This window comes from Apium graveolens, chromosome 2, assembly GCF_009905375.1.
Source record: "Apium graveolens cultivar Ventura chromosome 2, ASM990537v1, whole genome shotgun sequence".
Lineage (NCBI taxonomy): Eukaryota > Viridiplantae > Streptophyta > Magnoliopsida > Apiales > Apiaceae > Apium > Apium graveolens.
The window spans coordinates 146,117,062-146,132,707 of NC_133648.1; the positions used below are offsets into that span (position 1 = coordinate 146,117,062).

General features: G+C 33.1%; 1 long non-coding RNA gene across 1 annotated transcript; it reads right to left on the bottom strand.

Annotated features, from left to right (window-relative positions):
- Positions 1-3,324: 3,324 nt before the first annotated feature.
- Positions 3,325-4,945, bottom strand: LOC141706098 (uncharacterized). Its single transcript, XR_012568625.1, has 3 exons — positions 4,812-4,945; positions 4,221-4,266; positions 3,325-4,099 (listed from the first exon to the last, which is right to left on the bottom strand). It is a non-coding gene; the product is annotated as an uncharacterized LOC141706098 (long non-coding RNA).
- Positions 4,946-15,646: the final 10,701 nt, after the last annotated feature.

Sequence of the window (15,646 nt, forward strand, 5' to 3'; positions counted from 1 at the left end):
TAATAATTTTTATTCTAAATTATTTAATGATTATACTATTATTTTTGTATAATTAAAATTCAAATGCAAAATCAGATTATGTGTTTCTTTTAAAAATAAAAGAAGATTCTAATAATTATAAAGAAAAATCACACAAAACATACTCCAACGCATGCAAAGGAGAACGATCAAAAAAGTTTATGATTCTTAAAAGGAAATTCAATGCAATATCATAAGTGGTGCAATTTTCATAATTTTAAATCAAATGTTAAAAATTTCAATGTTAAAGAGGTTTTATCCATAGATGCAAATATGCATATATCATTTTTTGTCCTAAATTTGAAATAAAAATTGTATTTATACATACATGCTACATCATCAAATATTTATAATAAAATTTAGTAGGAAAGTCAAAAAAGAGTTTAATTTAAAATTATTTGATTTCAAAATGCAATTAGTAGTGAAGTTAGAGTAAAAGTTTTATTTTAGTACTAAAAACAATTTTGATGTCAAATTAATAACAATTATAACTATTTTCTATATAATATTGGACTTGTTCCAATGCATAACTAGGGCTGAGCATTCGGTCGGTTCGGTCAGAAACCGAACCGAACCGAATTAACCGAAAACCGAATTAATACTTTTTTCATAACCAAACCGAACCGAAGTTCTGTAGAAAACCGAACCGAAACCGAACCGAAATATTTTCGGTTTATTCGGTTCGGTTTGGTTAACCGATATATTTTAAAAAATTATATTTCTGTAAAAAAATAAATGAAGTTGTACATCATTTTTTTTAAAAAAAGCAACATACATTAGACTATTAGAGAGTAGAGACCATATACATGACCGAATAAAAAAAGAAACACAAAATAATTTTGATCACAGCAAGCAGCACAACCATCAAATTTCAGTTTACAAAATAAAAGTTACAGGTTTATAGCCTTATGTTTTCATTAATTCACTTCGGCTACACAAATACAATTCCAACAGATTATAAGTTACAGCACATTCTCCAGTCTCCCCTGTCCACTTCCAGTTGCTGCAGGCCTGCAGCTATCCTTGCTGGTGATCAGAATATCAGATTCAGCAATCCCTACCCTGCCTGGTCCTGGTAAACATTAATAGGTTCAATAATTAAATAAAAGAAAATAGTAACATAGATTAACAACAAATCAACAATGTTAATTATGCTACTGTCTGCACTTGACATTGTAACCACAAATCAACCTTTAGGAAATGGGGAAATCATTGTTGCAGAACATGGAGATCATCCAGTTTAGTTACAAATACTACCAGTTTTGAAGAAGGAATCAGCATAATCAATTCTGAAGAAGGAATCAGTCAGCCAATGATGTTCCCAGACAAGGCCATGAAAGATTTTTTCAATAAACCATGTGCATGCAACTGAGTATAAGTCCCAGTTTTATGGAATATATTCGTGGTAATTGTTTTGCATACAATTGTTAAGTTTGTAGTCCTAGTACAAACTGTGAAACACGCAGGAACCAGCAATGTCTGAAGATAAATTTCACTATTATTTTATACATATGCAGCAGTAACAAAATACCAAGATCTCTATGTTGATTGAACTTCAAAATGAGTTTCAAATCAATAATCATAAATTAAGTTGAAACAATCTGTATTACCAACTACTTAAGCCCTTTTTCTTAATTAGAACATCACAGATGACTCAGAGTACAGACTGTTCTGCAGGACTGTAAAATTTCCAGAACAAGATAATTTCCAGTTTAAAGAATTACTGATAATACAGCAACATACATAATTTTCGGAACATGAGCAGAAGTGCAGAACAGAGAGAAGATAACAGATTAACAACAGAGTCAGAGAGCATATAACAGGGAGCATATAACAGATTGAAAATTATACCTAGCTGTCCAGGTCAATAGTTGCCCGTTCCCCTGCATTGTCTCCCTCCTTGTTCACATTTATATTAAGGGCAGAAAAAGCTGTAAATCAAAAGGACATATAAAATTAATCAAAATAAACATGAAAACAAATGGAATTCAATTTAAATAGCAAAACACATGAATATATACCTTCTTCAAATTTCTCAAGGTCATTTATATCTTCTTCAATAGTTTTTGGTCGTTTGGCCGATCGCAACCAATCTTGAGCACAAATTAAACCCTCAACAACTTTAGGCGTCAAAGAACTTCTATATGGATCAAGTACTCTTCCACCCGTACTAAAAGCGGATTCTGATGCTACGGTTGAAATAGGAATTGTTAGTACATCACGAGCAAGTTGTGAGAGGATGGGAAACCTACTTGAGTTAATTTCCCACCATTTCAAAATATCGAACTCATCATCATCTTTCGTAACATACACACTCTCTTTAAGATAAAGATCCAATTCACTCTTGGATTCTACTTCCCCACTTTCCATTTTTTGTCTCATGAATCGAGCTCCCAATGCCGATTGTGTTCTTGAAGATGTACTTGAATTTATGTTCGAGGAATTACTTGAAGTTTGAGCTTCTTGATTCACTTGAGTAGTTTTAGGTTGACAAGTCTTTTTATATTCTTCAAATAGCTCTCTAATCACTAGACTTGTGTCACTAACCAACTTCCAACCAACATCTTTTCCATGTTCCTCACAAAGTGCAAATTCAATAAACTCTAATTTGTACCTAGGATCAACAACCACCGCCACATAGATAAGTTTGTTCATTTTATGCACATCACCCCAATACTTATCATACTTCTCTTTCATTTTTTTACCCATCAATTTCACTTCATCATCGTCACTAATCATCCAATCTTTCAACAAGTAATTAACATTACTAATCTCATGATATAATATATTAGATGTGACATACAAAGAACCCGAAATTCTCAAGGTTAGTTCATAAAAATAAACTAAGATATCCACTAACCTTCTAACATTACCCCAATCCCAAGAAGTAGGCACCCCATCGGCCTCATTTAGTTCCTTAACATAGTATGGATCCATTTCTTTAAACAATTCAAATGCATTTTGAAATTTTTGAGCAACATTTAACATTAAATAAGTGGAGTTCCATCTTGTTTTCACATCCAAGCACAACATAGATTTGCAAGCAATATTTGTTAAGTCAATGCATTCCATAAATTTGGCTATTCTAGCCGGAGATTGCCTCACAAACCTAACCGCCTTTCTCACTCTCACAACCGATGAATCTTGTTCTTGAAGTCCATCATTCACAATCAAATTAGCTATATGTGCAATACATCTCATGTGCATATATTTTCCTTTCAAGAATCACATCCCCTAGAAGAGAATCTTTCTTTTAAAAATTGAATACAAGTATAGTTTGAACTTGCATTATCAACCGTTATCGCAAACACTTTTGAAATTCCCCATTCTTTCAAACACAAATCAATATCCCTAGCTAAGAGCTCACCCTTATGACCCTCTATAGGACAAAAGTTAATTATCTTCTTGTGCAACTTCCAATTTTGATCAATATAATGAGCCGTGATGCATATATAATTAATCTTTTGTATTGAAGTCCAAGTGTCCGTGGTGATATTTACTTTTTGACCCGACCTCTTAAAATATGTGGTCAATCTTTTCTTTTCTTCCAAAAAAATTTGATAACAATCTCGTGCAATGGTAAAACGAGTCGGGAACTTAAAAAGTGGTTGGGTAGTACGCATAAAATCAATAAATCCCTCACCCTCAACAAATCTAAACGGAAGCTCATCAATAATAATCATAGAAGCTAATTTATGCCTAGAAGCTTTTTGATCAAAAAACCATTTCTTAAGAGTGCTCTCATTTTCTCCTATCGGTTGCAAAGATAATTGTGTTTGCTTCGATTCACCATTAAGGGGAAGTTTTTTACATACTTTAAGGTGTGCATTAAGTGATGAAGTGCCATTTGAACTCCTATTAGAACAATACTCCTTACCACAATATTTGCACCTTGCTTTTTTAGTACCATCCGTATCCGTAAACTTGTCAAAATGATCCCAAACAACAGACCTTTCTTTCATGGGCTTTCTTTTCCTTTTTGCAGAGGTTGCCTGACTATTTGGATCATTCGAATCTCTCATCTCTGTCTCGAAAGTCTGGGGTTGGGATTGAGACATTTTGAAAGTCTGGTGCTGGTTGGCTGCATGCAGTTACAAGTGAATTAATGAAGAATAAAATATATTCAGAAAGGAATATTGATTATATATAGTTATAACTTATACATCATAATTAAATTGAAGAATTTGAACACTTCTACTCACCAACACTACAAGACTGTCTTTCTTAGCTCTGTACAAAATCCAAAACCTGAAACACGGATATATAAAGATTATTAGTGCCTGGAAGGCTGGAATATAATTACATTTCTGCTTCTGCCATCCAAACAAGCAATACTTGTTTTAGAAAAACAAACAATTTGCTACTTTTTTCCTGCAACCTATGCAACCCCAGAGGCCCAGACAACCAACAAGAATCAAAGGAGTTGTTACTAGCAAAGTAACAAGTCTATCAAAACAAAAGAATCAGCAACCTCTTGTCTTATATGTCTTAGTATCTTACTTACAAGTTACAAATATAAAATTTACTTGCTAATTAGTATCTTACAGATTCAACTAAGTAGGAAAATCAAAAGGAATTTAAATTAAACAAACTAGCAAGTAGCACAGATTTGTCATTCTCAGCCTTTTAATATTATTAATTAAACAAATTAGCAAGTAGCATCCAAGATACGAAGAACAAAGTCACAAACTACCAAATTAAAAGATACATCATACATCATACATGATATTAATTAAACAAATGAAGAGATGAATTTACTATTTTGGTTTTTGAAGAAGAATAGGAATTGATACCTGGAGGCTGGAGCTTAGATTTGAATATATGATACCTGGAGCTTAGATTTGATTCTGGAAATTGATACTTGCGGTTGCGGGTTGCGGCGCAGCGGCAAGGCAACTACAAGTAAATTGTGAATTAGGTTTTGTGAGTCTCGACTGAGGTCTGAGTATACAATTCAGAAATAATATTTACTAACTATTCTGATTATCTATATTATATAATATATAAAATATAATTCAGAAATATATATATATACTATTCGGTTAATTCGGTTAAAACCGAATTAATATTTTAAAAAACTGAACCGAACCAATTTTATTTCGGTTAAAACCGAAAAACCGAAATAACCAGAATTTTTAAAAAAAGTTAAACCAAACCAACCGAATTTTACCGGTTCGGTTCGGTTTTTCGGTTTCGGTTCGGTTTTGCTCAGCCCAATGCATAACACAAAATAATGCCATTCTGAAATTATTTTTTAGCCCACATTTGTGGCTATTGTCGATATCATCATTTTTAAAATCAATTCTATTATATATCTTTTAAAATCAATTCTACTGTTATAATATAATAATATTTGTTAAAACTTAATCAAGAAAACTTATAAAACTTATCGAGGAAGACTTGCTAAGTTTCTTAGAAAAAAACTTAGTAAGGAAGGATTGTAAAACTTATTAAGGAAGACTTACGAAACTCACTAGTGAAAAATTACGATACTTATCAAAAAAGATTTAGATAGCTGCTTTAGTAAGACTTGCCAACCAACCTCTATAAATAGAACCTTCAGTTATTGAAATCAAGTATACTGAAATATATTAAAATACAATTCTCTCTTTGTTAATATAATAATGATTGTCAAACTTAATCAAGAATACTCATAAAACTTATCGAGAAAGACTTGCACAACTTCTTAGAGAATAAACATAGTAAGTAAGAATTGTAAAGTTTATTAAAGAAGACTTAAAAAACTTACTAGTGAGAAACTACGATACTTATCAAAAAAGATTTAGATACCTTACTTAGTAAGACTTGTCAACCAACCTCTATAAATAGGACCTTCAGTTATTGAAATCACATATACTGAAATATATTGAAATACAATTCTCTCTTCAATTTTTATTCTCTCTATACTTGCAATTATTAAGTTATTCATAATCAAGTAATTCAAGATTTATAGCACGTTATTTACAACATGTTATCAGCACGAGTCTCTGCCAGCCGAGCCTTGTTTTTACAAAAGAGGTACAACTTAATTTTACTCGCGAAATCGTGTCAACTCAAGCTTGTTCCACAAAATAGGTATGACTTAATTTTGTTCATGTTTATGCTAAGATCTTAATTTTATCGTCTTTACATATTCATTTATATTATTACTTAAATATTATAAAGATGGCTCTGCCGTCATGTAACACTATTATAAAGATGGCTCTGCCGTCAAGTAGTACTCAAAAGTTTTATGGCTGGTTATGTCGTCGTAACTTTTGTACTAAATTATTATATATATTGTTTAAACTTACTTGCTTAATTATGTGACACATTATACCATATTTTAAACGTTTATTTTAAAGTTGAAATGACAAACCTTGCAAAATTAGAGTTTGTTGCGTTGAATATGTCTGGGGATAATTATTTGTCGTGGGTGCTCGATGCGGAGTTACATCTTAGTGCTAACGGGCTAAAAGGCACCACAGAATCAGGAAAGACCCCACTGTTGAATAAAATGCCAAAACTATCATTTTTCTTAGACACCACATCCATGAAAATTTGAAATCTGAATATCTAACTGTGAAAAATCCACTCACCCTTTGGATCAATCTCAAAGATAGGTTTGATCACAAAAAACTTGTCCATTTGCCACAAGCCCGTTATGACCAGATAAATATAAGGTTGCAAGATTTTAAATTTGTCACTGAATATAGTTCTGCCTTGTTCAAAATAAGCTCAAAACTAATTTTTTGTGGTGAAAATATTACGATGCTGACATGATAGAAAATACCCTTTCAACATTTCACCCCAACACTATGATTTTGGAACAACAGTATAGGGAGCACAATTTTCAGAAGTATAGCGAGCTGATATCTCTTCTTCTTGCCGTTGAAAGGAATAATGAGTTGTTACTGAAAAATCATCAGATACGTCCTACAAGCTCTGCCCCAGTTACCTGAAGTACATAACACGTCATTCCAGAAGAATGAGCTTGGGGAGAGGCATAGAGGAGGACGAGGTTACGGACGATACCGTGGGTATGGAAACTTTCGAGGTCGGTTTCGAAATCATTATAACTCTAGCCACCTGAAGTGGCTTTAACCACCAGAAGTGGCAACATGGAGTGCCAAATAAAAGGAAGACATCACAAGAAGAAGATACTAGGGATATATGTCTCAGATGTGGGGCACACAGGCACTAGCGATGTACTTATCGCACACCGAAACATCTAGTTGACCTCTACTAGGTAAATAAAAAGAATAACGAAAAAAGAGTGGAAACGAACTTCGCTAGTCATAATCTAAGTGAAAAACCAAATAACAAGAACTCAAATGAACTAGTTCATTTGAGGTCTTGACCTTTATTATGATTTAGATAACTAGATTTCATTTGTATTTCTTTGATGTTATTTTTTAGACGTGCTTATTTTAATATTGTGCTTTCATGTACTTATTTTATGTTCTTATATTATGTACGTTGTTTGCATAATAAAATTGTTGTTCACTTTTATATACACAGTATAAATATGGGAGATATATGCATTGCTGACTACGCAACCACTACACAATTTTACAAAATCAGAAAGATTTCTCAAAATTGACTAAAACCAACTCACACGTTTGGACGATTTCGGGAACATCAAATATCATATAGGGTTTTGGGAAAGCCAGTTGTATACTACCAAATGAGACACAAATTCACATACATGATGCTCTATATTCTAGAAAATCCACTAGGAATCTTTTGAGTTTTAAAGATATTCGTCTTAATGGTTTACATGTAGAAATCACTAGAGAAAATGAAAAAGAATATCTCCTTGTCACCTCAATCACCTCAGAACATAAGAAGATCTTAGAAAAATTGCAATCAATCTCATATGAATTATATGCTACCGAAATTAGAGTAATCGAGTCTCACAGTATCACTACTCCTAAAATTATAGATCCAAAATCACTCACCCTTTAGCATGAAAGACTTGGTCATCCAGGAGTATCCATGATGCGTCGAATTATAGAAAATTCTACGGGACATCCCCTTAAGAATCAAAAGGTCATGCCACGTGATGAACTTCTTTGTTCAGTTATGAAAATTAATTGTTCGACCATCTTCAGTTAAACTTTAAAACGAGTCTCCAGATTTCTTAGAAAGAATTTAAGGTGATATATGTGGTCATATTCATCCATCATCCAGACCATTTAGATATTCCATGGTCCTAATCGATGCTTCAACTAGATGGTCTCATGTTTGTCTACGCTCGACCAAGAATACAGCCTTTGTCAAGCTTCATGCTCAAATAATCAATTTACGAGCCCAATTTCCTGATAATCATATCAAATCAATTCGACTTGATAATGTCATTGAATTTACATCTGCTACTTTCAATGATTATTGTATGTCAGTAGGAACCTCTGTCGAACACCCCGTTGCTCACGTGCATACACAAAGTGGTTTAGCAGAATCATTAATTAAAAGACTTTGGCTTATTGCACGACCCTTAATTCTAAAATCTAAATTAAATATATTTAAGATAAGACCATCTACTTACCACAAAAATCTCCTCGTGAATTAGTTCTTGGTCAAACCCCTAATATTTCACATTTTAATATTTTTGATAGTGCCGTATATGTTCCAATTGCACCTTCACAAAGATCTAAAATGGGACCGCAAAGAAGAGTAGGTATATATGTTGGTTTTGATTCACCATCTATTATAAGATATCTTAAACCATTAACTGGTGATGACTTTACTATTTGACACGTTGATTGTCATTTTGATGAGCCTATATTCCCTTCATTAGGGGGAGATAATCTTTTGTATAGGTTAAATTCTGAACTGTCATGAAATGCATCAGAATTAAGTGCTATGGATCCACGTACTAAACAATGTGAATCTAAGGTTATAAGAATCATTTATATGTAAAATATTATTAATCAAATTCCAGATGCTTTTAATTATTCTAGACATGTCATAAAATCACATATATCTGCTGTTAATGCACCAGAAAGGTTGAAATCCCTATTCAGAAAGCAATTCATGAAGAACAAGATAATCACTAAATTAAAAAATTCTTTCAAATCTTTTGCGGATATAAAATTTAATGCTCGGCTAGTGGTTTCGTGTTCTTGAGGTGAATAGTGTTTGGTACAATAAACGAGGAACACAAGATATTCGGGGAAATATATATTCGTATATAAATCCGCGAGGGGTGTTGCTACACTCAGATAAATAAATTAACCGGTTACAATCTAAGGACAATAAAGTTCCTACCTTCTATAAAGATCAACAAATTAAATCCTATACAAATGTTCTAGCTTTTGTTTGTCTAAGGATTTAATTATCGGGTAACGTTTATAATGCCCCTATGAATATACAAGAGTTAAATCGGGCATTATAACATTACTCCGGTGAGAAGAATAACTGATATAGATTTGTGTGTATATCTCCTCTGTATCTCTTTGCTTTAGTTCTTCACCTCTTTTGGGAGAGAAGATGAACGGAACAAATTCAATTGATGAATGCTTCTGCTTCTCTGTGTAGACTTTATATCAATAATGTGTGGCTGAGGAGAGAGTGCTGACCGGGAATATTCTTTTGTAACATGCGACTAGTATTAGCCAACCTGCGACCACGGTTTCCTTTAGTTCATTAACACCACAACCTGCGACCAACAGATGCAAGTAACGGGCGACTAACAAAATTCTTTATTTTATTTTACTTGTTTTACAACCTGCGACCTTATATGGTTGCCGTGTTTGTTTTGTTATTTATTTTTTCTTTTCCTTTTTTTGTTTTTCCTTTTTCTATTTTCTTTTTCTTTTCTTTTTGTATTTTCATTTTGTATTTTCTTTTTCTTTTTCTTTTTATTTAAGTTTAAATTGTAACTAAATTAATTTATAAAATAAACTTAAATATAACTTATATAAATAAACTAATTTAGATTTATAAAATAAACTTATTTAAAGTTTATAAAATAAATCATTTTAAGTTTATTAAATAAATTATATTAAAGTCCATTAAATAAATTTATTTAATTTAACAATTAAACTTTGAGCTTCGCCAATCTCTCGAGCAGTTTAGCTGTATACCCCGCGCACCTCTTCTCGTACTTTAACAGATAAACGTTCAATTTAATTACGTTCCTCATTATAACCATTCTTCTAAAAATAATACCCAGATTCCTTTCACGAGCCGTTGACGCCTAGTGTAACTGGTATGGTTCACAGACGACTAACCCCGATTCAGGTCTTCGTATTATAGCCTTGATTATATTGTTAAGCTTGCAATAACTTTATCGCTTCAGAAACTGACTGTTAATAAACAACTATACTTTCACTGGAATCCTTTCTGGTACTTTAGACAACGTATTCATTGCTACTACAATCTTAAATACATCATTCACTGTTCTTCACCGATGCTTGAACATATAAATGAACTCTTGTCAGTGAGTATAACTTCAAGACTGCAATTGTCTTCTTTAACCAATGTCTATACCGTGTATTCAATTCTTCAAATTTTTATGCTTCATACACTGTATATCTTCAATCAATGCTAATACACTGAAATCTTCTAGTGGCACTTATACACTGAATCTTCATCATTTCTGAAACCCTGAAAGTCTTTAATCTTTATTCTTCACTGAGGCATGATCATATTAATGAACTTCTTTCAGTGACCTGTAAACAGACTTCAAGCCTTCTTCTAATTTTCTGATTCTTTATATTTGCCTTGTCTTCATTTCTTCAGATTTCTTGTGTAGACGTAGTATTATTAACCTGTCTTGTTCTAGTGTTGTTCTCATGTTGAGTTATCACGTAACTGTTCATACAGCTACGCAGTCTCACCAATAATCTCCCCCTATTTGATTGTTAAACCTAACAAACAAATTAAATAGAGAGGATAACTCAACTAACAACTTGAAAAAGTAAAGTAACAGGACTTTTAAATAATGCTACTGGTTTTTCTGGATCAAATTCCGCATTTCCAGATTTCTCGAGTAATCGAAATGAAAGATGCTTGTTCCTCTAGCACTGAACTGATATTTAATTAATTTCATCTTCATTTCCTTGATTCTTCAAATCTCTTCCAGATAACACTTCTCAGTCTTGAAGTAATTATTAGCAGCTTCTTTTGTACAACCACATTTCCTGTTGAGAAACACATATCTCTCTTGCTTCTCCCCCCTATGAGAATCAACTGCTTAAAGGAGATCACCTTTGTTTACCACCTCTCCTGTATAATAGGATCCGCAGATACAAATCGATGGTACTCCCCTTTTGGAAAATAGCTTCTCCCCTTATGAAGAATAGTGATGAACCAAACCACTTCTTCTGATTACTAGGAAATCACCTTGTGTTTACCACCTCTCCCGTACAATAGGATCCGTAGTTACAAACTGTTAGTGTTTGTGCCCTAGAGCTAACACTATTATGTTTATATTATGAAACATTTGGATTATTAATTATGATTATATGAATTATTCTTTAGTAATTTATTATATCTTTATTTTCTGCGATAAGATGTTAGATTAATAAATGTCCTTGGAATATGTTATGAAATCTATACCTCTAAGTACGTGACTTGGAAATGAGATTATGCAAATAGTATTGATATTCCTAAAGGTCCCTAGTCAAGTATTATTGTTAAGGGACGATAATAAATACATTGAGACTAGTGTGTTTGTTGGTTGATGATCACATCTCATTGATCATAGGTATTGTGATACTAAAGTCAAAACACATGCACATGTATTAAATACATGGTGTTGGATTAACCCGTTGTGGGATACTACATATTTATAGTGTCATAAGTTAATCTCACAGTGATAATGATGTATTGGTCCTTTGACCTGAAATCATTATATTTCTATACGAGAATTAATATACTTTGATACTATTGAAAGTTATCCTTGATCGGGTAATAATAAAAGTAGACATTGGGTACATTATGAATCGTATGAGAAATGTTAGATATATTTGTGATGTCATGTCTGATCTAATTTATTTAGTTTCAGAACTTAATATCAGGACTTACTGGAAATCAGAACTTACTGAAGTCAGAACTTAAATCAGAACTTAAGGCCGTCGGGATTTATATCAGGACTTAAGTGCAGGTACTTCAGATAAGGAATGCAGCTGATTTATATGAGAGGATATAGACTAAAACAATAGAAGATATGCATGGAGAGTTGGACAGCTAGAAGACTTGTAGAAGATAATATCTGATTGATATATTTTAGGAGACATAATTATATTCCATATCAATTAGAAGATATCTTGTAACTGTGTACTATATAAACACAGCTTAGGATTTACACTACAAGTGTTATCATTCACGAGAACATTATTGATTGTAACCTAGCAGCTCTTAGTGATATTGTTCATCACTGAGAGAGTAGTTTAACCTACTTTGTAACAGAGCTTATTATATTGAATGAACTTGATTACTGTTACATACTTGTGTGTTCTAAATCGATTTGATTGTATAAACACTATATTCAACCCCCTTCTATAGTGTTGTGTGACCTAACAAGTGGTATCAGAGCCTCTATGTTGATATACAAATAGTGAGATCCAGTTTATAATCATGTCTGAAGAAAAAAAAACTCCACCTAAGCCCACCAAAACTCAAGATACTCAAAACAATCAAACCCACAATCAATATGAGAGTATTAGGGTTCCCATACTGAGATCATCTGAGTATCCTATATGGAAGGTAAAGATGGCTATATTTATGGAAGCCACAGATCCAGAATACCTTGATAGAATTAATGATGGACCATATAAACCTACCAAGCTTTTTGTTGCAGTTGCTGATCAACCAGCAAAGATGATACCAAAGGAGAAAGGTGATTACACAACTTAAGACATCTCATCTATTGCCAAGGATGCAAGGGTAAAGCATCTGCTTCATAGTGCAATTGACAATGTCATGTCAAACAGGGTAATTGGATGCAAGACTGTAAAGGAAATATGGGATGCTTTGGAGACAAGATGCCAGGGAACTGAAGCAATAAAAAAGAACAGGAAAACTATACTCACACAAGAGTATGAGCAATTTGATTCAAAAGTTGATGAATCGTTAACTGATTTATATGACAGGTTTTCCAAACTCTTGAATGATCTGTCACTGGTGGACAAGGAATATGATCTTGAAGATTCAAATCTAAAATTCCTTTTAGCTCTTCCTGAAAATTAGGATTTGAAGTCTACTACCATAAGAGACAACTATGACCTTGCTGAAACTACTCTTGATGAAATTTATGGTATGCTCAAGACTCATGAACTTGAGATGGATCAAAGAAGCAAAAGGCATGGAAGAAAGTCAAAGACAGTTGCTCTTAAAGCTGAGGAGGAATCTCCTAAAGTGGTTGTCTCAAAAAGGGGCAAAGGAAAGGCTCTCATCATACAGTCTGATTCAGAGTCATCAGATTCTGATGATGATGATTCAGAACCTGAAATTTTATCTGAAGTGGATGTTGATGCAGAGATGATGCAACTGTGTGCTCTTATGGTGAAGGGTATCACAAAGATAGCTTACAAGAAATTCAGAAAGGGCAAGAAGTTTTCCAGGAAAGGTGGAAATTCTGAAAAGAAAGGGTTCAGAAAGTCTGAAGGCAAAGGAGGAAAGTCTGACAGAGGAGACAACTCAAATGTCAAATGCTACAATTATGGTGAAAGAGGCCACATCTCTTCTGACTGCAAGAAAGGAAAAGGTGATACAGGTCAGACACTTATCACAAAGAAGAAAAACTGGACAAACACTTCAGATTCCGAAGATGAGGTAAACTATACATTAATGGTAAATGCTGATAGCAGTTCTGATGCTGCTGAATTGAAGGTACCTCATTCAACTCTTGTTAGGTCACACACACTGTAGAAGGGGGTTGAATACAGTGTTTATCACAATCAAATCGAATTAAAAGAACACAAGTAACAGAACACAAGTAACAGAAAACAAACTTTATTGAACTCTGTTACAATATGGAACTATCCTCTCTCGGTGATGAATAAATTATCACGAGAGCTGCTAGGGTTACAATGAATATTATTCTCGATAATGATAACACATATAGTGTAAACCCTATGTCTGTGTTTATATACTACACAGTTACAAGATAATCGCTAATTGATATGGAATATAATTTTGCTTCCTAAAATATATAAATCAGTTATCTTTTCTTCCAAGTATTATATTCTTCATAGAATTCCTTCTTCATGCATATCTCTTCTTGCTTTTGTCTTGATCTTCTTTCCTTTCAATCAACCGCCTTCCTTATCTGAAAGTCTCATTAAGTCCGGATATTATCTTCTGATAAATATCTACTGATAACTTAAGTTCTGACAACTTAAGTTCTGACTTTAGTATAAATGTTGATTTCCAGTTAAGTACTGATTTGTCCTGTTTAAGTAAGATCTGAAAACTAAACACCAATCATATTAGACATGACATTATCAAATATATCTAACAATCTCCCCCAACTTGTAAATTAGCATAATATACAAGTTTAATATATATTTGATGATGTCAAAAACATTAAGTACAAATGCATGAGAATTTGACTAGATAACTACAACTTACAGTCCTTATAGCTTTACCATCCTCAAGGTCTGATAACAGCTTCAGTCTGTATATACATCAGAATTTGAGCAGTTGTAGATCTTGACTTGGCTTCAATTACTGATCTCTTCGATATCAGGAGTTGTTCTGAGATAGTTCTTTAACAAACATCTCTCAGCATATTTAAGTTCATCAATCATCCTCCTTTTAGCATTCTTCAATTCAACTGTATCTTCACCAATTTGAAAGATAGCAACCCTGAGATCATTTATTCTAGCTTTTCTTATGTCCTGATCTAGTCTGATCAAACATGCCTTGTCAGATTCAAGATTGAATTCCACAGCCTTATAACCCAGAAAAGTAGTTATAATCTTAGCAGAGTTAGGCTTCATCTCGACAATATCACCCTTGTGATCTCTGTACTTGGGACAATATGTACTGTCAGACTTTACAGAATAAAGCTTCTTCTGTCTCTGAATTTGAGTTTTCAAATAATTTGCAGCACCATCTGTTAATCTGTTCTTCACTTGAAGTAAGAATAAAATATGTTCTAGTTCTTCATAATACTTCAGTGGTATAACATTCTGCCTAATACAGTAAACCCTTCCATCTGTCATAAAGTATAATAAGATGTGTTCTTTCAAGAATGTATGGTAAACCATCTGTACAGATTCAAGCTGATTCAATCTTTCAGGAGTTGCTCCAACACCTGGTTCACTTAAAGAAGTTGGATCTTTGGTTGTGTTCTGTACTCTTCTTTCATCAGCACTACCCAATCCAGATTTATCTCTTGCTTCCTTTCCTGTAACAACTCTTGCTTCAAAACCACTTGCTGCAGCCTTCAAAGGTTGATTCTGTTTAGCTTTGGTGAATCTTGGTAGGAGTAACTTGAGGGTTTAACCTGAGCAATGTCAGAGGTTTCTTTTAACTTATCTTCTAATATCAAGCTAACTTGAGCTATGTCAGAGGTTGCTTGCTTCAGTGTCATATCAGAACTTACTATATCTTGACTTTGAACAACTTGAGCCATGTTAGAGGTTGTTTGAGAAATCTTCTTTGAAATCAGAGTAAGATTAGCATCTTCAACAAA